Here is a 24,136-nt window from a genome sequence, read left to right as displayed (position 1 = left end):
ATTCTGGCCCTTGGGATTTCAAGGGCCGACGATTATGAAAGGACTCAAACGGTAATAAGAAGATTGAAGAGAAGATTTCCAGCAGATGATGATGATGATGATGATGATGATATTGACGATACTGGTCTGCCAACAGTTATCAGTTGGGGTTTGGATGAACAAGCAAGAACAGTGAAAGTGACTTATCGACACGGGGTGGAATATTCATTGTCGATGGACGAAATGCTAAACACAGAGAGACTACATCTTCTTGAACAACTCTGAGATTTAGGACCTTCGAACGATGCAAGATCCAGGGTTGTCATGATATTTAAGTATAGGTTGCAACAAAGACGAGACGAGATAATGGCGTTATACGCCAATGCACAATATGATGATGATGAATCTGAAGAAAGTGATGAACAAAGTGATGGGTACATCTCTGATGTAATCCCATACACAGAAGACTATTAGTTTGTTTTGATTTTGTCTTATTGTAATCTTTTGAATTATTAATGAATTTTAATGAATTATTAAGAACGCCATGAACACCAAAAAATTTACCTTTATAACATATATAAGATTAATTCAGCTGGTGAAATCTACAAAAACGCCAAAAAAATTATAAAGTTTGAATTATTAAAAGTATATAATGAATTTGGTAGCACCATGGACGCCGAGATGTTAGAATTATTAATTAATTTTAATGAATTTGGGAATGCCATAAATGCCAAAATATTTACTATGTAACAGAAAAACGATTAATTCAACGAGGCAGATCTAAAAAGACTAATAAAACGCCAGTTAGTTATTGAATCTAACTACATGGCAAAAAAATCTTAGACGCCAATAATGAAGAAATACTATGACACGCGCATTGGAATAAAGAAGATAAAAAGTCAAACAAGCCCCTCCGCACTAATTATATCGCGCACCACGTGTTCGAACAGGATCTGTTCTCACTGTTTTTACAATTTCAGGCGTTTTCTCCTGATCCTGTTTCTCTATCTCTCTCTCTCTTTATATATATATATATATATATATATATATATATATATATATATATATATATATATACATATATATATAGGGATATGGTAAAATGAGAACCACCTTGAGTTATGATAACCATGAGAACTAGGTCTTCCAAAAGGGTTTTCCAAAAAAAAAAAACATTTGTCAAAAAGCTTAAAAAAATTCACTTCTTTTTGCAAAAATATAAGAAATAAAAAAATGTCGCATCCAAAAATTTACCTCGGGTGTAAAATAACTTTCATCGTCGTAAAAAATTTACATCAGCTCGTAAACAAAACTTACATCAAGGGTTTATATCACAACCCCTAACCACACGTTGGGCGGGAGCAGTGAAGCAGTTACTGGTGGTATCAGTGTTTATAAAATATGCAGCTGAAAATATCATTAGGATCGCAGCTAGGGAATATTTCAGAGTTTGTAGAACTCCAATGTTTAATATTAAACAAATGGGATAAAACCCAGATTACAAACAAATGTTTTTATAGGGATAAACCCTAATTGATAAAACACAAATTTTTTCTTTTATTCAGGTACTCATAGCCACTTTATTTAAGCCTTCAGTGCTCCATAGTAGGCTTCTATTACCTTCACATTAAGTTACCTGAAATGCGTTTGAAAAACATTTTATTAGCGAAAAATACTGGTGAGTTCATTTATTTGTATAAAATGACACATTGTTATAATTTACAACATCAAGAGTTTTTACACTTGTTTATATCTATCAAATACTCAATAAGTATTTGTCATATGGTGGCAGTTCTGATGTGATGGTGGTCATATCACTCATTGGCTAACTTTCGTCCAATAGTGAAGATTATCAAGTAGTGTATACAAAACCCCACATACCGGCAGTAATTTCAGAATACAAAAACTTAATCACTCTAAGTATAATTGAAAAACATTTAGGATTTTGCAACGCATTTGGTAAAAAGAAAGAATGAATCACTTTGTTGATGTAGGGTTTTAGATTAAAGCTTCCTGGTGCTACTTCTGGGTTCCTAATAAAAATACAATGCAATGCATCAACCCAATTCAAACTTAAACGATACATCAAGAGATCAAAACCCCAACGTAGTTAACAAAGTATAGCCTTATTCAGGCAGCACTTTGGCATCCGTTGTTGGGTTTCGGATCGATCGGACATGGTATCGAATCAGTGATCAGGGTTAAAACACTTACAACGGGGCAAAGTTTCGCAATTTAGTGGTAGTGTATTGTGCAAAGAAAGAGCAGAGTGAGAGCAGAAGATTACAAAATGAATTCAAAATTGTGCAGAATCTTAAGTCCCACGCTGTTGCATTTATAGGTCAACCCGGCACCTCCCGCGCGTCGCGACAGGCAAGGGGACATCCCCTGCGTGTTGCCTGAGTCACCTATTTTGCCTAGACAGGCTTTGTCACACGTATAGGCTTGCCACATGTCGCGCTCAGGCAAACGTGTCCTAGTATTCCCCCACGTGCCACTGAAGATTTAGGGGTATCCCTCGCGCGCCTCCTAAGAGTCCAATTACTAGTTTCTTTGTTTTTCGTACTTGTTCGCGCCATACAAGTCTGTGGTTTTGATCAGCAGTTCTTATAAGGTGTTTTGGGAGTTGTTACATCCTCCTTACCTTGTTTTAAATATCATCCTTGAGATTCGCTCGAATAAGTAAGGATACTTTCATTTCATCTCGGATTCTAGTTCCCATGTGTATTCTGGTCCTCTTTTTGAATCTCATTTTACTTTGACTAGAACTAATCTATTGTGCTTGAGATTCTTAATCTTTCTTTCTTCAAGTTGTATAGGCTTTTCCACAAATTTCAGTTTTTCATTTACCTCTATGTCTTGAAGAGGTACTATCAAGGATTCGTCGGCTAAACATTTCTTTAGGTTACATACATGAAATACGTCATGTACTCCTGCCATTTCTTCAGGTAACTGTAACTGATAAGCTACTGGTCCTATTTGTTTGATAATTTGAAAAGGTCCAATGTACCTTGGGCTTAACTTTCCTTTCTTACCAAATCTGACGACTCCTTTCCAAGGTGAAACTTTTAATGGCACTTTGTCTCTGACTTGAAATTCTATTGGCCTTCAACGATTATCTGCATAATTCTTTTGACGATCTCGGGTTATTTTCAATCTTTCCTTGACTTGAATTATTTTTTCAGTTGTTTCTTATACAATTTCAGGTCCTGACAATTGCTTTTCTCCTATTTCTGCTCAACATACTGGTGTTCGACATTTTCGTCCATAAAGTGCTTCAAATGGTGCAACATTAATGCTTGTATGATAACTATTGTTGTAAGAAAATTCTATTAATGGTAAGTGATTGTCCCAACTTCCTCCAAAGTCTATCACACAGGCCGTAAGCATGTCTTCTAAAGTCTGAATCGTCATTTCACTTTGTCCATCTGTTTGAGGGTGATAAGCAATACTTGGATTTAATCGACTTCCTATAGCTTTTTGAAAACTTGTCCAAAAATGAGAAGTAAAACAACTATCTCTATCGGACACAACGGATAAAAGGGATTCCATGTAATGAGTCTATTTCATCCACATACAGCTTAGCTAATCATTTCATACTAAAAGTTTCCTTCATCGGTAAGAAATGTGCAGATTTAGTTAATCTATCCACAATCACCCAGATTGTGTCGTTACCTTTTCGTGTCTTGGGTAGTTTGGTCACAAAGTCGATTATTATGAGTTCCCATTTCCAAACTGGCATCTCCAATTGTTGAAGTAAACCTGAAGGTTTCTGATGTTCAGCGTTAACTTGTGAGCACGTTAAATATTTAGAAACATAACTTGTTATGTCCTTTTTCATTCCTATCCATCAAAACATTTTCTTTAGGTCCTGATACATCTTGTCACTTCCAGGATGCATCGTATACTTAGATTTATGAGCTTCCTCTAAGATTCGGTTTCGTAGATTGTAGGTCCACCCAGAGGATCGAGTACAACCTGTTCCTCGTTTTCCGACGAATCCAAGAGTGCGGAATCCAAACGGGTTGTTAAACCAAGTAAAGAACATGAATACAAGTACAAGATTCACAATTATAGCTTCCTTGTATAAATATCAGTAGAGTTTCAATACAATGTTTGCACAATAACAATCTCTAAACTCAACTGCTGTGTGTGTGCTCTATGTGTGTGTTCTCTCGTGTCTATCTAATCTGTTTGCAAACATGCCCTTTTATAGCAACCTTATCAAGAGATGACGAAGAATCAACTGGGCCCAGAAGTGAATCCCACGAAAGACCTGAAGTCCACGAAGAACTCAAGTTTCTTCGTAGGGTGTGTAGGACGAAGCATCAAGACCATTGAAGAATATTCTTTGTTGAATCAATGCAGGTTCTTCGTCATTGACAGTTCTTTGTTGATGTTGATCTGGTCATAGTTCTTCGTCCCATATGATAGACAATTCTAGTTCTTCTTGTGATATCTAATCATGTTCTTCATTGATGAATATGTTCGAGAAATACCTTCTTGGTCACTTTCATTATTACATGCACAAGTAGAGTTTTTGTTCACATGTGCAAAACATCAGCAAGGTCACGAGCCATTAAGAGTTTTATGGTTTCCATGCAGGGAAACTTTAATGCAAAGTGACATCATGATGTGTCATCATGACATAATCATCCTTCAAACAGATAGCTCGCGACTCTTCGTGCTTCGTGTGTCGATCTCTTGGGTGCACGACGGAGGAATGTCGCGACGTCGGTCTTGAGCCAAACCGAACCGAGCAACATCCACACAAAACTGTATCAGCATAGATTTCCTTGGATAGGTACCCAAATTCTTTTCTTATGGAATTTCCAATTCCGTTTGTTCCTTTTTCTATTTCTTTTATCATTCCTTTTAATTCTTCAGCATCATTCTTGATTGCGGCTTCCTGAATCTTTTTCAATTGTTCCATTAGATCTATCTGTAGGTTTAATCTGAGAGCACGTACCCTTTTTGGCTTCTCATGATATTTTCGGCTTAATGCATCAGCTACTACGTTAGCTTTTCCTACGTGATATTGGATATCACAATCGTAGTCACTAAGGATCTCCATCCAACGTCTTTGCCTCATGTTCAATTCTTTTTGCCCGAAAATATATCTTAAACTTTTATGATCTGTGAAGATAGTGAACTTACTATCGTAAAGATAATGTCTCCAAATCTTGAGAGAAAAGATTATTGCTCCTAATTCCAGATCATGCGTTATGTAGTTTTCTTCATGCTTCTATAGTTGTCTAGAGGCATAAGCAATCACTTTCTGACATTGCATCAGCACGCATCAAAATCCTAAGTTTGATGCATCACAGTATATTATGAAATCTTTAGTTCCTTCTAGTAAAGAAAGTATTGGTGCATTAGATAGTATTTGCTTCAGGATCTTGAAAGCTTACTCTTGTTTTGGTCCCCATTCAAACTTAACTGATTTGCATGTTAGCTTGGTTAATGGAATGTCTATTCTAGAAAAATCATGAATAAAACGTTTATAGTATCCTGCCAATCCAAGAACACTTCTTACTTCCGTTGGTGAATTAGGGACTTTCCATTTGGTAATTGCCTCGATCTTTGTAGGACCCACATGAATTCTTTCATGATTAATTAGGTGTCCAAGAAATTGTACCTCTTGCAACCAGAATTCACATTTTGAGAATTTAGCATAAAGCTTTTCCTTTCTCAACAATGTCTTAAGTACGTGTAAAAGCTCGGAATGCTCTTCCTTACTCTTGGAATAAATAAGTATGTCGTCTATGAAGACAATTACAAATTTATTCAGGTATGGTTTACATTTCCTGTTCATCATATCCATAAATGCAGCTGGAGCATTTGTCAAACCGAATGGCATAACTGTAAGTTCATTGACCATATCTAGTTCTGAAAGCAGTCTTAGGAATGTCCTCTTCCTATACTTTTAATTGATGGTATCCTGAGCGTAAATCAATTTTTGAAAAGAATCGAGCTCCTTGAATTTGATCGAATAGATCATCGATTCTCTGTAGTGGGTACCGATTTTTAATCGTGACTTTATTCTATTCTTTGTAGTCAATACACATGTGCATCGATCCATCTTTCTTCTTGACACAGGTGCTCCCCAAGGCGATGAGCTAGGTTATATGAAACCTTTTTTCAATAGTTCGTCTAGTTGTTTCTTCAATTCCAGCATCTCTGTTGGTGCTAGACGATATGGTGCTTTGGTAATCGGTACAGTTCCTGGTATTAGGTGAATTCTAAATTCAACATTTCGATCATGCGGTAGTCCAGGTAACTCTTCTGGGAAAACATCTGAGAAATCGAATACAACAGAAATATCTTTTAATTCTTTTCCTTTATTGCTAATGATTGTAGAGATCATATACACTATTCCTCCTTTTTGTGCATAGCTTGCAGCTTTCATTACACAGATGAATTTTGTTGATGTTGTCGGCTTATCTCCTTAAATTATCACCCCTTCTCTTGTTGGCGTACGAATATCAACATAATTTTGATCACGTAAGATTCACGCATGATTGGCTACCAACCAATCCATTCCTAACACAACATCGAATCCGACTAGATCATTGGTAACAGGTTGGCTGTGAACTTATGTCCTGATAATTCTATCGTTCCTTTCTGAAGGATTTCGCTTATGCTGATAGAATTTCCATTTGCCGTTTCCTCTATACAATCTTGGCGAAGTTTAGTTAAAGGTTGATTGAGTAATTGTCAGAAAGTAGTATTTATAAAACTTTGGTTTGAACCAGAGTCAAATAATACTTTAGCATAGACATCATGAATGAGAAACGTAACAGTAATCACATCAGGAATCAATTCGACTTCTTGGGATGTCAGTATGAAGGCTCTAGCATTCTTATTGGGTCCTTCGGTTGTCTTTGCCTTGTTATTAGGTGTTATAGCTAGGTTTGGGCAGTTTGGTCGGATATGGTCTACCTCTCCGCAGTTGAAGCATATTTTAGCGTTAAATTTTCTTCTACACTCTTCTTCTTTGTGTCCAGGTATCTTGCAGAAGTTGCAATATACCATACATTTTCCTGAATGCTTCATTTTACCGAATTTACAGAAAGGTGATGAAGAGGATGGACCTAGTCCTTTTCTACGGTAGGAATTACCATGACGTATTTCTTGGGTAATCCTTTGGGCTAAATCCTTTTTCTGGTTTTCTTCCCGTGTGTGTATTAGTCCATCTATCAAGGTGTTAGCAAGCTCAACTGCTTCTTCAATCATTTGTCGTCTAGCTGCCTTGACCATGTCTCTGATTTCACTAACTAATCCCCAGATTTAATGAGAGATTAATACCAATTCTGGCGAAGCCAGTGCTGGGACTATTCTTGCATATTCAAAGAATTTGGTAATAAATTCATGACAATTTTCCCCAATCATCTTATGATTTTGGAATTTATTAGCTATCTGTTACTTTTCATGTGGAGGACAAAATTTTCTTTCAATCATTTCTTTAAATTCATTCCATTCAATTGTATAAACCACGTCACCCTTTTTGATAGAAGAATGGTATTCCACCACTCTAACGCTTCATCTTTGAAAAGGTTAGAAGTATACATTATCTTATCTTCTTTTGCACATTTACTAATTTTTAAAACTGCTTCAGTCTTCTCTAACCAGCGTAAGGCTGAAATGGCTCCTTCACTACCATAAAATTCGATTGGTTTATAGGATAAGAACTCTTTATAAGAACAACCATAGGCGATGGTCTTCTTTCGTTTAGGAAATGGAGCTTTGGCAAGAATGCCATATCCACGGGGAATTTGTGGTTAGTGTCAAAGAAATTAATTAAACTAAACTATCTAAATTGGGGGTTTGTTTGTTTGATTGTAAAGAAAACATAATTTGTCACGAAAAGTGTTGTCAGAATAAGAAAGGGTAACCTCCACCCGGAATACCGAATGACGGTTTTAACATAAAAATCTGTTTACTGATTCAAAACACCACACAGACATGATCTTGGGATTAATGGTTTTGATTAATTGTTAAGGATAGTTTTTAATATTCACCATGCAACCTAACAATCCGTTTAATTGTATCAACTATCCACCAAATTACCAACCCGAGAACAACACAAGTATGTTGCCAATACGCTAGATAAAATGGTAAATAATTCAAATACAATAAATGTTTATCAAATAACCAACAAAAGTAGTCAAGATATACTAGTTTTGCGAATCAGAAAAATAAAAAATTATATCAAACCGAATAATCATTCATCTGAGTGGAAGTCACAAGAAGTTTAGCCGCTCATGGCTTGAAACATGAAAAAGAATGATGAAATTCGTCCTTAGGGATCCTGTGCGACGTCCTTAGGGATCCTGTGCGACGGCTGCCTTTTTTGAATTGTGAATGTCCTTCCAAAAGTGATTTTTAGAGATGATTATTTTTTGCTTCTTTTGTCACTTTCCTTTTACATATATGTCGGCTGTGGTATTATTCTTCACAAAAAATAATGTGAAAGATGGAATATCGATTCCAAAATTCCTCCTCAATTTCATGAATGACGACCATATATAATAATAAGAAAAGTATCCCCTAAATTGCAAATCAAATCTACTATCATAACTTTCCTGTCAACAACTTGGCCGCGTGTCGCAAACCAACCCAACACAGCCCCCACGTGTCGCAGGAGTGTAACACCCCAAAAAGACTTATTAGACATATAAGTTAAATTAATTAAAGGTATAAATTAGTTAATGGAAATGTTACAAATACTAGTAATATAATGAGAAGTGTCTAAGTTAAATAAATAAATAAAATAGAAGGGCCAAATGTGTTAAATGTTAAAACTAAAATTATTAAAAAGAAAGGAAACCCAAAACACACACAGATTGTGTGTCTGGGATCGAACAAGCAGGAGAAACAAGGGTGAAACCCTTGTTTGCTAAATTCAACCAATTGAGTAGGAATTTCAAAGAAAATCAAATGCATGAGCTTTAATTTCAACCATCTAACCTTGATTATTGATGTGGTAAGTCCAATTTCTTGATTTGGTGAATTGTAGGAAATGGGTTTTAACCCATACGTGAGTTCATGTTATGATATGTGTAATGGGAAGTAGGATTTGCACTATAGAATAAGATTTATGTTTAATTTTGATCCATTAAAAGACTTGTTGCATAAACCCATTTGATATGAAATTTTCATGAATGTAGGATTATCAAAATTGAAGTAATCATGTTTATCCTTGAAATCTTGATGGTTGATCTTGTGTATGATACATGGACATTAGATGAATTGATGTAGGATAAGAAGGAATATATGAACTTGTTTGATTATTGATAAATTACTAGATCAATAGTGGAATCATGTTTTAAAATACTTGTATTAAGTGTCCTATTAATGCGAAACCCGCTAAGTGTTCGATAAAATGCCTAAGAGAACCAATATGTGAAATTTGGAAATTTTTGATAATGTCTATGTAAATGATGGAATGATATTTGGTTGGGTTAAATGATTGAATGTGATGATGTAGGCGTAAAAGAAGAAAGCTCAAACGCTAGGAAATCGGAAAGCTCACAAGATCGAGGTATGTTGTTTTATGCATACAAACTTTATTTTGTAACTTGTCGTTTTTGTGCCAAAATCATAATTATGGTAGTCCGTAGTAGTTATGTTGTAGATAGCATGACCCGTCACAAACTGGTCATATGAAAAGAAAGTTTATAAATGATATTGTGTTATGATCGGTTTGTTTCGAATGAACCGTATATTGGAAAGTTATGTAAGAAAGGAATGTAATTACTTGAACCGTTGTAAACGGATTGGAGTTGATGTAAGTACAAAAGATGAAAGGAATGTATTCGTCCATGGTAAACGGACCGAATGGAAGTTTATATTACGAATGTAATTACCTGTCACGGCCCCTGACCCGGTTTGACCCGTTTCCGGAGCCGCGGGACAGAAACCCCGTGATATTTGTTTAATTGAGTTTTGCAGCGGAAAATTTTGAACATCAGGATCGTTGTAAAGCTAAATTTTTCCCGATTATTTTTATTTCACAATTCGGGATAAAACCCCAATAATTTACAATACATAAGTTTAGTGATAAATTCTTATTTTAAAACATCTTTATTCGTTTTATATTGAGCCACTATTTTAAGCTTGAAATGCTCCTCAGCACTTTTCCTGATTTACAGCAGATCACCTGAAACATGTTTGAAAAAGATTTTGTCAGCGGGGAAATACTGAGTGAATCATTCATTTTACTGAAAATGACACATTTGTTATAATTCACAGTATTAAGAGTTTTTACATATGTTTATTATCAACCAACATTTCAAGAATAGGTATTTGTCACAGACCAGCTCTGTGACTGTGGTCATATCACCATTGGCTGGCCCAATGAGTGACGTATATCACTTTCTTTTAGGCTCGCCCACCTAATGTGATTAAAACAATAATAATACTGTGCACAATACCCCACATACCAGCTGTAATTTGGTGATTACATAAACTTAATCACTGTAATTATAACTTTGAAAAATTAGTTTGGAGTATTGTAAAACAATTGATAAAAAGAGAATGACTCACATTGCAGATTTAGTACTGACAGAATATGATTTTATCCCTGTTGACCTAATTTCACAATAATGCACACAAAACAGAGTTAGTGATCAATACAGCAGTTACGATAATTTCCCGAGATCAAATACTCGCAATGAATGACCAAGTGCAATACTTCAACTCATTTATCAAAATGACAAATGACAAAGTATAGTACTTCAACTCATTATCGAATTATCGACAACGACAAAGTACAATGCTTCAACTCATTTATCGGATTACCGACAAACGACAAAGCATAGCCCAATGTGGGCGGCACTTAGACATTCTTTGAATGTATTGATTCCGGAAACTGAATCGTAATAGCGATCGAGTAATTACCCTGTTCTGCGGCAGCGATTCGATATTAGTGTGTGTGTGAACGATTTCTATTATAACTCAGTGTATAATTCGAATTTTAACGTCGAATCTTCAGCAGAATTCAAGTCCCAACCCCCTCTATTTATACCCGAAATTTGACATCGTCGCGTAGCGCGAGGGGTACCCCCTATAGGTGTCGCGCTACGCGAGTGGTAACCTATGTTTATAGGGTAGCTACGTGTGTAACTAGGCTTGCTGTGTTGACAGTTTCGTTAATTTCGAATTTTACACAGAGTTATGGGGATAATCGTTGGCTAGGGTTTATTCCCCCCTGAGTTTTAGGGGCCCTGATCCTGATTCTGATTGTTCTGGAAATTTTAGGGTTTGCGTAGAATCACTTGGGTTTCTCAATTAAGGTTTCCTTAATAGCTAATTACCATCCTAATTAGGAATTTTAGTGACAGTTGTTACATCCTCCCTACCTTAAGAAAAATCTCGTCCTCGAGATTTATTGGAATAAATGAGGATATTTGCGCTTCATTTCTGATTCCAGTTCCCAAGTGTATTCCGGTCCTCTCTTGGAATTCCATTTGACTTTTACCAACACAAGTCGCTTGTGTTTGAGGAATTTGACTTTCCGGTCTTCTACTTGTAAAGGTTTTTCTATGAATTTCAGTTTTTCATTCACCTCTATGTCTTGAAGAGGTACTATCAGAGATTCATCTGATAAACATTTCTTAAGGTTGGATACATGAAATACATCATGTACTCCAGCTAGTTCTTCTGGTAGTTGTAAGCGATAAGCAACTGGTCCAATTCGTTGAATTACTGGAAATGGTCCAACATATCGGGGACTCAGTTTTCCTTTCTTACCGAATCTTACAACACCTTTCCAAGGAGATACTTTGAGTAGTACTTTGTCTCCTATTTGGAATTCAAGTGGTTTGCGACGATTGTCGGCATAGCTCTTCTGGCGATCTCTGGCTGTTTTCAATCTTTCCTTGATTTGGGTTATCTTGTCTGTGGTTTCTTGCACGATTTCTGGACCTGATAATTGACTTTCTCCTATTTCTGCCCAACATACGGGTGTTCTGCACTTGCGTCCATATAGTGCCTCGAATGGAGCGGCTTCAATACTTGAATGATAACTATTGTTATAGGAGAATTCAATTAATGGTAAATGGTTATCCCAATTACCTCCAAAGTCAATTACACATGCTCGGAGCATGTCTTCCAGAGTTTGGATTGTCCTTTCACTTTGTCCGTCAGTCTGTGGATGATATGCGGTACTTAGATTAAGTCGGGTTCCCATTGATTCTTGGAAACTTGTCCAAAATCGGGAGGTAAAACGACTATCTCTATCCGATACAATGGAGAGCGGGACTCCATGTAAGGATACTATCTCATCCACATACAGCTTGGCTAATCTTTCCATGCTAAAGGTTTCTTTTATTGGTAGAAAATGAGCGGATTTGGTTAATCGGTCCACGATTACCCAAATAGCATCATTACCTTTTCTGGTTTTGGGCAACTTAGTAACAAAGTCCATTGTTATGAGTTCCCATTTCCATACTGGCATTTCTAATTGTTGCAGTAAGCCTGAAGGTTTCTGGTGTTCTGCTTTAACTTGTGAACAAGTTAAACACTTAGATACATATTCAGCTATGTCTTTTTTCATTCCTATCCACCAGAAATTTTTCCTTAAATCTTGGTACATCTTATTGTTTCCTGGGTGTACAGTATACCTAGATTTATGAGCTTCTTCTAAAATTTTCGATCTTAAATTTCCTTGTTTAGGTACCCCAATTCTGCTTTGGTGAAATTTCCAAATTCCATCATTTCCTTGTTCTAATTCTTTTAGGTAACCTTTCATTCCTTCGGCATCGTCCTTGATTGCCGTTTTCTGGATTTCTTTCACTTGTTCCCGTAAATCTACTTGTAGATTGATTCTAAGAGCACGGACTCGCCTTTGTTTTTCATGATACTTACGACTTAAGGCATCTGCTACTACGTTGGCTTTTCCTTCGTGATATTGAATATCACAGTCGTAATCACTCAGGACTTCCATCCATCTTCTTTGCCTCATGTTTAACTCTTTTTGTCCGAATATATACCTTAAACTCTTGTGGTCTGTATAAACAGTAAACTTACTTCCATACAGATAATGTCTCCAAATCTTAAGGGCAAAAACTATGGCTCCTAGTTCTAAATCATGAGTCGTATAGTTTTCTTCGTGCTTTTTCAATTGTCTGGAGGCATACGCAATTACCTTCTTGCGTTGCATCAACACGCATCCATATCCTAATTTTGAAGCATCACAATATACTTCAAAATCTTCTGTTCCTTCTGGTAAGGCTAAGATTGGCGCATTGGTTAATTTCTGCTTTAAGATTCTAAAGGCTTCTTCTTGCTTTGGTCCCCACTCAAATTTAGTGGCTTTACAGGTCAGCTTAGTTAATGGTACGGCTATCTTGGAAAAATCCTTAATAAACCGTCTATAATAACCGGCTAAACCTATAAAACTTCTAATTTCCATTGCAGTTTGTGGAACCTTCCAGTTGGTAATTGCTTCGATCTTAGCAGGATCTACGTGAATACCTTCATGGTTCACCATATGGCCTAAGAATTGCACTTCTTGTAGCCAAAATTCACATTTTGAAAATTTAGCGTACAATTTTTCTTTTCTTAACAAAGTTAAGATTGCATGCAAGTGTTGACAATGCTCATCTTGACTTTTGGAATAAATGAGTATATCGTCAATGAACACGATCACAAATTTATCCAAATATGGTTTACAGATTCTGTTCATCATGTCCATGAATGCAGCTAGGGCATTGGTTAATCCGAAGGGCATGACTGTAAACTCATAATGACCATACCTAGTTCTGAAAGCAGTTTTAGGTATGTCTTCTTCTTGAACTTTCAATTGATGGTATCCAGATTTTAAGTCTATCTTAGAGAAATACCTAGCTCCTTGTAATTGATCGAAAAGATCATCAATCCTAGGTAATGGGTATCGATTCTTAATTGTAACTTTATTTAATTCTCTATAATCAATACACATTCTCATTGATCCATCTTTCTTTTTCACAAACAACACTGGTGCACCCCATGGGGATGAACTAGGTTGTATAAATCCTTTACTTAGTAATTCATCTAATTGCTTCTTCAATTCTAGCATTTCAGTAGGAGCTAATCGATAGGGTGCCTTGGCTATCGGTGTAGTTCCTGGAATTAGATGAATCCTAAATTCTACTTCTCTGTCTGGTGGTAACCCAGGTAAATCTTCTGGAAATACATCTGGGTATTCTGAGACTACAGGAATTTCCTTGAGTTCTTTGCCTTTAGTACAAATGATTACTGAAATCATATATACTATTCCTTGGTTCCGTTCATAATTAGCAATTTTCATTACTGATATGAACTTTAATGGTTTCCGAGGTTTATCTCCTGAAATCTTAATTACCTCTCCAGTAGGTGCTTGAATTTCTATAGAATTTCTATCACATATGATTTGAGCATGGTTGGCTATTAACCAATCCATTCCTAACACAACATCAAACTCAGCTAATTTCATAGGCAATAGGTTTGCAACAAACTTATGACCTGAAAGTTCTATTTCTACTTTTTGCAAAACCTGATTAATTTCTATGGAATTCCCATCTGCAGTTTCGACTGTAAAGATCTGCCTAACTGTAGTTAATGGTAACTTAAGAGCTTGACAAAATGAAGTATTTATAAAACTTTGGTTCGCACCAGAGTCAAATAATACTTTTGCATAGACGTTGTGGACTAAAAACGTACCGGCGATCACATCCGGAATGAGTTCTGCTTCTTGAGTAGTCAGCTGAAATGCTCTAACATTCTTCTTAGTAGTTCCTTCAGCTGCCTTGGGTTTGTTGTCTGCTGGGTTGATTAACTTAGGACACTCTGGTTTGATATGTCCAGCTTCTCCACAATTGTAACAAATTATGGATTTCTTTCTGCAGTTTTCTTCCCGATGTCCGGTTGTTTTGCAAAAATTGCAAATTCTATTACATTTTCCAAAATGTCTCTTTTTGCAAAATTTGCATAATGGCACATTTGAAGATTGCCCTGTTCCTCTTTTCTTGAAATTACTACTATTACCTATCCTAAATCCTTGGGTAATTTTCTGAGCCAATTCTTTCTTCCTATCTTCATCTCTTGTGCGTATCAGTTCGTCGGTTAGGGTGTTAGCTAATTCTACTGCATCGTCAATAGTACGAGGTCTCGCAGCCTTGACGATATTGCGAATTTCGCTAATTAATCCCCAAATATATCGAGAAATGAGTACTGGTTCTGGCGAAGCTAGGTTAGGTACCACTCTCGCATATTCGAAGAATGTTGAAGTATAACCACGACAATCTACCCCGGTCATTCGATGATTTAGGAACTTATTTGCCATTTGTTCCTTCTCATACTCAGGACAGAATTTTCTTTCAACAAGATTCTTAAATTCTTTCCAGGTCATAGCATAAGCCACTCGTCTTCCTTTTGCCTGCAGCACTGTGTTCCACCATTCTAGTGCTCCTTCCTTAAACAGATTTGAGGCATACATGACTTGATCTTCTTCAGCACATTTACTTATTGCAATTACTGCTTCGGTTTTCTCTAACCATCGCAGTGTTGCAGTTGCTCCTTCGTTGCCTGCAAATTCAGCGGGTTTACAAGCAAGAAATTCTTTGAAAGTGCAACCAGGTGTTGCAGCCTTTCGTTTCTTAGGGCGCTGCGTGTGCTGAGATTCATTGTCATGATTTATATGATCATTGCCCCCGTTTATACTATTACTGAAATTATCTTCGATAGTATGTTTGCTAGGTATGATATGTTGCGGATCGGTTGGATTTTTCATAGCAGCAACGAACGTTGGAATTGCGTTGGCTATTCCTTGGGCAACCATATTTTCAATATCTTGTTTGGTCATATATTGATCTTCTGGGTGTTGCTCCGATTGATTAACTTCATTTACTGGTTCGTTATCGTTATTTGCCATCTGATGATAAGTTATTATGAATAATTAGCAATTAATAATTTATACAAATCATTAAACAAGTTATAACACATAAATCCAAAATTATCGATTTCTCGATTTCATTTCATATTAGTATAGTATGCATCAATACACACCGATATTTTACAACGTTTTATTCGTTATGTTACAACTGGTTTCACTATTTACTTTTACTATTATACAAAGATAACTTTCCCATCCTCCTAGTTGTTATTCTAGAAACGTAATTCCCTCTCGTCATATTTCCAGGCAATCTGTCCCCCTATTTCCCTAATTCTATTCCCTGCATCCATCAACTCTTCACCGAAATGGCGAAGTTCAGCCAAATTCTCATTGCTCATCGGTGGATTGGGTAGGGGTTCTGGGTCGAACTGTGGAAGAAATGAGTAAGCGTTATTGACAATATTTTGAAATTGCCAATCATTGGTCCACCATTCTTCCATTTCTACAGGTTGGTTATGGACTATTGGTCCAGTGATGGTTGGTGCAAAATTCATAGGAATTGGGTTTTCGATAGGATAAGTAAAAATACCCGGACTGGCAGGTTGCATAGTCTCACATTTTTCTAGTAAAATATCTATCTGATCCTGAAAAGTAACTCTTTTGGTTTGATTAGAACTTTCTCCAACTTCTACCTGGGTTGGGTTAGAACCTTGCCCTATTTCTATTTCCTGACAATATTGATCGAACTGCTCCTCCATTTGCCTAACCTCATTATTAGCTTCAGTTTCTTGTTCTTGCGGATTAGGGTTTTCCTGGATTACAATCGCTTTTCCTTTGTCTAAAGGTTTACTAGTTTTAGGGGTTTTTGTAACTGACTTTCTCTTACGTATACGGCTTCCCCATACATAATTTTTCTTTGGCCTCCTTTTTGGTTTGGTCACTGGTGGAGTAGGGAGTTTTACAGGTTGGTCTACATCAGCAATATATCCCGTGAATTCATGAGAAACTTCTATGTTCACTGGGTACAGATTGAGGTTCTGAAAAGCTTCAGATATCTCGTTCATGCTGTGTAGCATATATGCAAAATGCACAAAATATCAAGTTAAAACTTTGGAACAAAGTTTAACAAATAACATGGAAGTTTTATTGCACACTATTTGTACAAAATACAGGAAAACATACTCAAATTTTAATTTTACTAACTTTTATTTATTTATTTATTGGGAAGTACTGCTTTGCTAGATTTAGGGCATCTAAAGATTTGCATGTTCAGCCACAGTGGCTAGCATATACAAATTTGCGCATTTTTCATCGAGTTTATCTTCCCAAGGGGATTTCTTAAGTAACTCCAAGGTTTCCTTTTTAATCTTCTTTTCTCGGATTTGCTCCTTACTTTTCTTAATAATCATATTCCTTTTTCTAGGAGAAAGCGGATTTTCATAATTCGCTTTTTGCACAAATATTCCTTCCTCAGGAATCGTAGGGAGTCTTGAAATTTTAGTTTTAGACGAACTTCCTTTCTCGTAAATTGATCTATCTAATTTAAGATAGATATCTTGCAACTTTTGTTTACCCATACTGTAACTAACAAATAATCAGTTAAAAGCACATAATCACATAATCACATAATAGTAATCAGGAAAAATTAAGTATCGGTTAAATACTTAATTAGCTTAACTCAGTGGCTCTGATACCACCTTGTTTCTGTCACGGCCCCCGACCCGGTTTGACCCGTTTCCGGAGCCGCGGGACAGAAACCCCGTGATATTTGTTTAATTGAGTTTTGCAGCGGAAAATTTTGAACATCAGGATCGTTGTAAAGCTAAATTTTTCCCGATTATTTTTATTTCACAATTCGGGATAAAACCCCGATAATTTACAATACATAAGTTTAGTGATAAATTCTTATTTTAAAACATCTTTATTCGTTTTATATTGAGCCACTATTTTAAGCTTGAAATGCTCCTCAGCACTTTTCCTGATTTACAGCAGATCACCTGAAACATGTTTGAAAAAGATTTTGTCAGCGGGGAAATACTGAGTGAATCATTCATTTTACTGAAAATGACACATTTGTTATAATTCACAGTATTAAGAGTTTTTACATATGTTTATTATCAACCAACATTTCAAGAATAGGTATTTGTCACAGACCAGCTCTGTGACTGTGGTCATATCACCATTGGCTGGCCCAATGAGTGACGTATATCACTTTCTTTTAGGCTCGCCCACCTAATGTGATTAAAACAATAATAATACTATGCACAATACCCCACATACCAGCTGTAATTTGGTGATTACATAAACTTAATCACTGTAATTATAACTTTGAAAAATTAGTTTGGAGTATTGTAAAACAATTGATAAAAAGAGAATGACTCACATTGCAGATTTAGTACTGACAGAATATGATTTTATCCCTGTTGACCTAATTTCACAATAATGCACACAAAACAGAGTTAGTGATCAATACAGCAGTTACGATAATTTCCCGAGATCAAATACTCGCAATGAATGACCAAGTGCAATACTTCAACTCATTTATCAAAATGACAAACGACAAAGTATAGTACTTCAACTCATTATCGAATTATCGACAACGACAAAGTACAATGCTTCAACTCGTTTATCGGATTACCGACAAACGACAAAGCATAGCCCAATGTGGGCGGCACTTAGACATTCTTTGAATGTATTGATTCCGGAAACTGAATCGTAATAGCGATCGAGTAATTACCCTGTTCTGCGGCAGCGATTCGATATTAGTGTGTGTGTGAACGATTTCTATTATAACTCAGTGTATAATTCGAATTTTAACGTCGAATCTTCAGCAGAATTCAAGTCCCAACCCCCTCTATTTATACCCGAAATTTGACACCGTCGCGTAGCGCGAGGGGTACCCCCTATAGGTTTCGCGCTACGCGAGTGGTAACCTATGTTCATAGGGTAGCTACGTGTGTAACTAGGCTTGCTGTGTTGACAGTTTCGTTAATTTCGAATTTTACACAGAGTTATGGGGATAATCGTTGGCTAGGGTTTATTCCCCCCTGAGTTTTAGGGGCCCTGATCCTGATTCTGATTGTTCTGGAAATTTTAGGGTTTGCGTAGAATCACTTGGGTTTCTCAATTAAGGTTTCCTTAATAGCTAATTACCATCCTAATTAGGAATTTTAGTGACAGTTGTTACATTACCCGTTTCTAGCGGGTTAATAAATGTATGTTTTATCTCACTAATGAGATAGTATGTTTTGACCCGTTACAACAGGTAACTAATGGATGGTATGTTTTATCTCTATTTTGAGATAAGTATGTTTTGACCCGTTTCGACAGGTAGTAAGTGCAAGAATGTTGTGAAGGCACGAAATAGATGAATTGGTTTATTAGATAAAAAGTAATATAGTTAATGGAACTAACTCTTCAAGTTTGTTGTTTGATGTAGGTAAATCCTCAACATAATGGTTTCGCGACTTGGAACGAACACACATGAATCACGTCCACCATGCGCTTCCGCTACTTTTGTAATTATGTTATGGGTCAAAAATACTTTTGTGGTATATAACTTATGTTTAGTAGCTAGACTTTAAAGCTTAACATGTTATGTCTTTTGATCATGTCGTAGAATTCCTTGAAATGATGATTGTTAAAAACAGGGAACCGCTCATGTTACAGACGGGTTATGCCCAATTTTTGTTAAAAATAGTATGCCATTAATATTATTTCCGATTGTGCATTAAGGGTGTTTCAAATACTTTTGTTACAAATAGTTTATGTTTAGTTGTTAAACTTTAAATCTTAGTATGCCATGTGTTACGTATAAACCTAGTTGGTTGTGAATGTCTAAACTTAATGGTTTTTGTATGAACAATTAAGTTTATTTCTAATGGTATGTAAAAAGTTTAAATTGGGTCGTGATTTTGTCGATAAAATATTGAGTTTTGACCTTATGGAAAGTGGGCGTTACAGGGAGGCACCATCCTTCAGCGGCACGTTTAATATTTGACCGACATTCAATTAAGATCCTAGGCGGTACGCGGATCATCCTGTAGACACCTCCGCGTGTCACGAAACTTGTTTGCTTGTGCGACTTCCTTTTTAATTGTTCGATGTTAATTCTTGATCTCTAGCGGTTCACAGAGCTTAATCATAGTCTTGTCGCGTGTCGCCTAAAGTATCCAATTGATATTCTTTCGTTTCGCATCCCGCATCAACTTGTCGAATCTATTTTTGAGCTCGTTTACTCTCGTTAACTTGTTTTAAGACCTGTTTGTTAAGCACAAACACACAAACAAATAATAAATATATAAATACTAAGACTTTAAGTATTTAACACAATAAAACTCGACGCTAACTAGGACTAACTACACAAATTTTAACCCGACATCATGCAGCACATCTGAAACTTTTCGAAGATTCAAGGCTTGTTCTTCCCACAAGAAGTTCAAGACTTTCAAGATGAACGTGCACTGTAAATTTCTCTACGGTGTGTTGAACAAAATGTGTTTTGTGACACCCCAGGAAAATCAGCAAACGATATAACCTATCTAGCTTTAACTTATCTAGCTGCGTTAATCTGTCTAGCTTTCTCAGTGTGTGTGTACCAAATTTCGGGACGAAATTTCTTTTTAGTTGGGGATACTGTGACAACTTGTATTTCGAACCCACTTTTGTGTAACGTTACGTGATTATGTGGACTCTATTTGAATAACATGTTATACGTGCCTAATGTGAGAATGGATGTGAATGTTTGTTTATATGTTGCTTGTTTATATGTTGCATGATCCGATCGTACATAGCCCACTCGAAACACACAAACCCATCCGGGCCACACACCTCCGACTCGAGACAATGGGCAGCCCATAAGGGGTTTCGGCCCACTCCTCTTATACGTACAACACACACACCATGAAGGGGTTATTTCTCATTTGTTACAAAACACCCTACACACACAAAACCCTAGAAGCTTCTCTCTCTCCCTCTTGTTTGCTTGGAACCCGACGGCACACACACCTTGCAACCGAAGATCATTCTCATTCGGATCATCCTTGTTCCTTCTCCAAATCGGTTAGTATGATTAAGTGTTTGTTGATGTTGTTTGATGATGTGTTATAGCTAATCGACTTATATGTGTTTTGCATGATGTTTATGTAGCGATGTTCGTGTGAATTGTATTATATAATGATATGCTATGAACCGAATATAATGATGATAAATCTGTTGGTATGTTATGTAATTCGGATTGTGAAATTGTTTATGAATCGGGCTGTTCTTGATGTGTGCATATCGAATGATTCTTAATCGACCGTATGGTGGTCACTCAACATTGTTCCTATGATTTGGATTTGCATGATCTAGGGTTAGAACCAAACACCTAGTAATCGGCTGTGATAGAATAAAACGGATATATGTTAATGATTTTGGTTGGTGTTCGTGATTATGTTTCGTTTAGGGTTCATGTGATTTGAATGGTAGACATGCTTGTTTGATCGATAATTGCCTGGGTTTAGAAACTGTTTCTGTTGATTGTGTGCAAGTTTGGAAACCACGAAACTGATTGCATGAAACATGGAAAGCTGTTACAAATGGATAAGACTTAACGCAGTTGCGAGTCGAGACCATGATTACGAGTCCAGTTGCGACTCGGGATCTCACACCGGCACACAACAGCACAACTCGAGACCGAGGTTGCGAGTCCCGTTGCGACTCGTAACCGGACCATGACAAGCCGAGACCACCGTTGCGACTCGTAATCTTCCGTTGCGACTCGTAATCTTCTGTTGCGACTCGAGATCGCTGGTTGCGACTCGAGACCAGTTATGCACGTGCACTGTTTGGGCCTACACTGTCACGGGCCCAATCAATTGGGCCAAATAATTGGACTTATGACTGTTATGTTTTGGACTGCTTATCTGTTTATCATTTAGGCCGTGTTTATCCGTTGGGCTAGTATGTTGTTATTTGGACCGGACAAGCCCAAAGGCTGATCGCACAAGGCTTTTGTTTGGGCCGAGTATTTTTATGTTGGGCTTTCTAATCGCACAAGACTCGAACACTAATTGTTGGGCCGTTTTCTGTTCAGATATTGGGCCGATTGTTACTGGGCTTTATCTTTGGTTGTGTATACGTGTTAGCATGCTATGAACTTGACTGACAATATGTGATACATGTTGCCATGATCTATACGTGTCTGTAACGTGATTAACTCCGTGCAACTATACGTGCTTTACTCGAATCAAACCTGACGCATATGATAAACATGCTAGGACGTGGTTGGTCATATTGTAGCTTAACTGAATCTTTTGTGTATCATACCGAGCAATCCCAGGTGAGTTCATTGCATTTTCTCAAGCATGCGTCCCGGTGGTTTGGGACAACTGGTAAACATTTGGAAGGGAAACATTGGGTAAACAATTTAATCGGTTTTGGTCATTGCCTGGAGGGCAATGGGAGGGTAATTAGTTGATAGCGCTATTAGGTACTAATTATCTGGGTTTCACTATGGTTGTTTAGAGGCACACTCCTCGGTTACGTAAGGGCGGTTCCCCTAGGGTAACTAACTGAACAACATAGTGGGTTGCTTAGAGGCACACTCCTCGGTTACGTAAGGGCGTAGTCCCTAGGGTAACTAACTGAGCAACATCGTAACGCATCATTGAATCGTATTAACATATATCTGGTAACACATCACGTAAGCAACACTTTGAACTCACCAGCGTAGTCTGACACACTTGTTTGCATGCTTGTAGGTCATTAACGTTTGGAACATGGACTTGCGATCTGGGAGTGCGGGAGTGGTCATGGATCGAGACTATTGGATGACTTATAAACGATACATTGGTTTAGAGTATTAACATGAAACTATTACTAAGCGAATTAATACATGCTTCCGCTACAAAACTTTTGGGAATTGATAACATGTTGACATTTTATATTAGTAGTTAATGTCATATCTATTATTGGTTCAATGTGATTGGTGGCTCGAACTCTGATGCGTAACACGTCTCGCGGGGTTTCCGCAGGTGGAATTTTGGGGGTGTTACATGTTTGTTGAACAAACTAAACGGATGTGCAGATACCTTGGAGTGGATTGGACAACCGCACACAACTTCTCAAGGAGAAAGATGAAGACCTTTGCTGGTGCAAAAGTATGTGGAAGACATCATGTATGGACCGACCAATGATGATGTGTACAAGCTTTCCCACATGCTCATTTGCTTCTTACGAGCCGGACCCGGAGCTTTCTGATCTTAAATGCTAATAGTGATTTCGTTAACGGTAGCTGCAAAATCGACCTTGAAATCCACACGGGTGGATATCCAGTTTTGGAGAGCACTTAGATTCCTGGCAATGCACGAAGAAGTTCCAGGATTACGGTTTTTAATTTCTAATCTCTCCTATCCATGTCGATATTTAAGTTGCTTGACAAATGCTAACATCTTGTACAACACTCCTTGTCCAAACACATTGATCTCGAATATCACCTCACACGTGATTGTTTCAATATGAAACTCGTCAATGTTGTTTTGGTCCACACTGATTACCAACGTGCCAACTCCTTTTTTCCAAAATTCGAGAAATCATTTTTTATTAAATTAATTTTGGTAAACGGCATCGAAGTAAAACATGAGTTAATCTACATCGGGAAATCGTTTTTGTGAATATTTTTCTTGAGAAAATCCAAAATTTGTTATTTAATAGTTTAATTTACTTTTTGAATTTTAGGGGGAGTAAATTGATGTCGGGTAAATAAGTGTATTTTATATTAATTCGTGTTGGTTTTTAGTGCGTTAAACTTGTTAACTCACAGTGGTTTATCTATTTAACGTGTGTTTTTATGTTTCAACTTAACATGTGTTTAAAAGGTTACACGAGGTTAAACAAGATGAAAGGAATGGGTTTGGCAGGATAACGTACGATTGAAAGCAGAAAAATGGCAACTTCAACAGCCCAGCGACACGCGACAGGATATGGACAAGCTTCCGCGTACCGCTGGAGCCATCAAGTGAACGTCGGTCAAATTAAATCAAGAGTCGGTCAAGGTGTGCACCCCCGTGAAGTGCGGGGGGTTTGGTGCTTGCTTCCGTGACGCACGGACGGACCCAATTACGGGAAACTATATAAAGTCGGCTAAATTAGGTTTTGAGGACATCACTTTCATAACTCTCATCACAGCCGTCGCATACGAACTTCCAGACAAATTAGTATCATTCTTTCATCAATCAAGCGCTTTCTCATGCCTTGTCAATCTCCAATCAAGAGTGAAGCTGCACAAACAACCACGAGCGGCTAAACACACGGTGACTT

Source organism: Helianthus annuus, chromosome 13, assembly GCF_002127325.2.
Source record: "Helianthus annuus cultivar XRQ/B chromosome 13, HanXRQr2.0-SUNRISE, whole genome shotgun sequence".
Classification (NCBI taxonomy): Eukaryota; Viridiplantae; Streptophyta; class Magnoliopsida; order Asterales; family Asteraceae; genus Helianthus; species Helianthus annuus.
The sequence above is the reverse complement of the archived record's forward strand: the minus strand, read 5'-3'. Positions refer to the sequence as shown.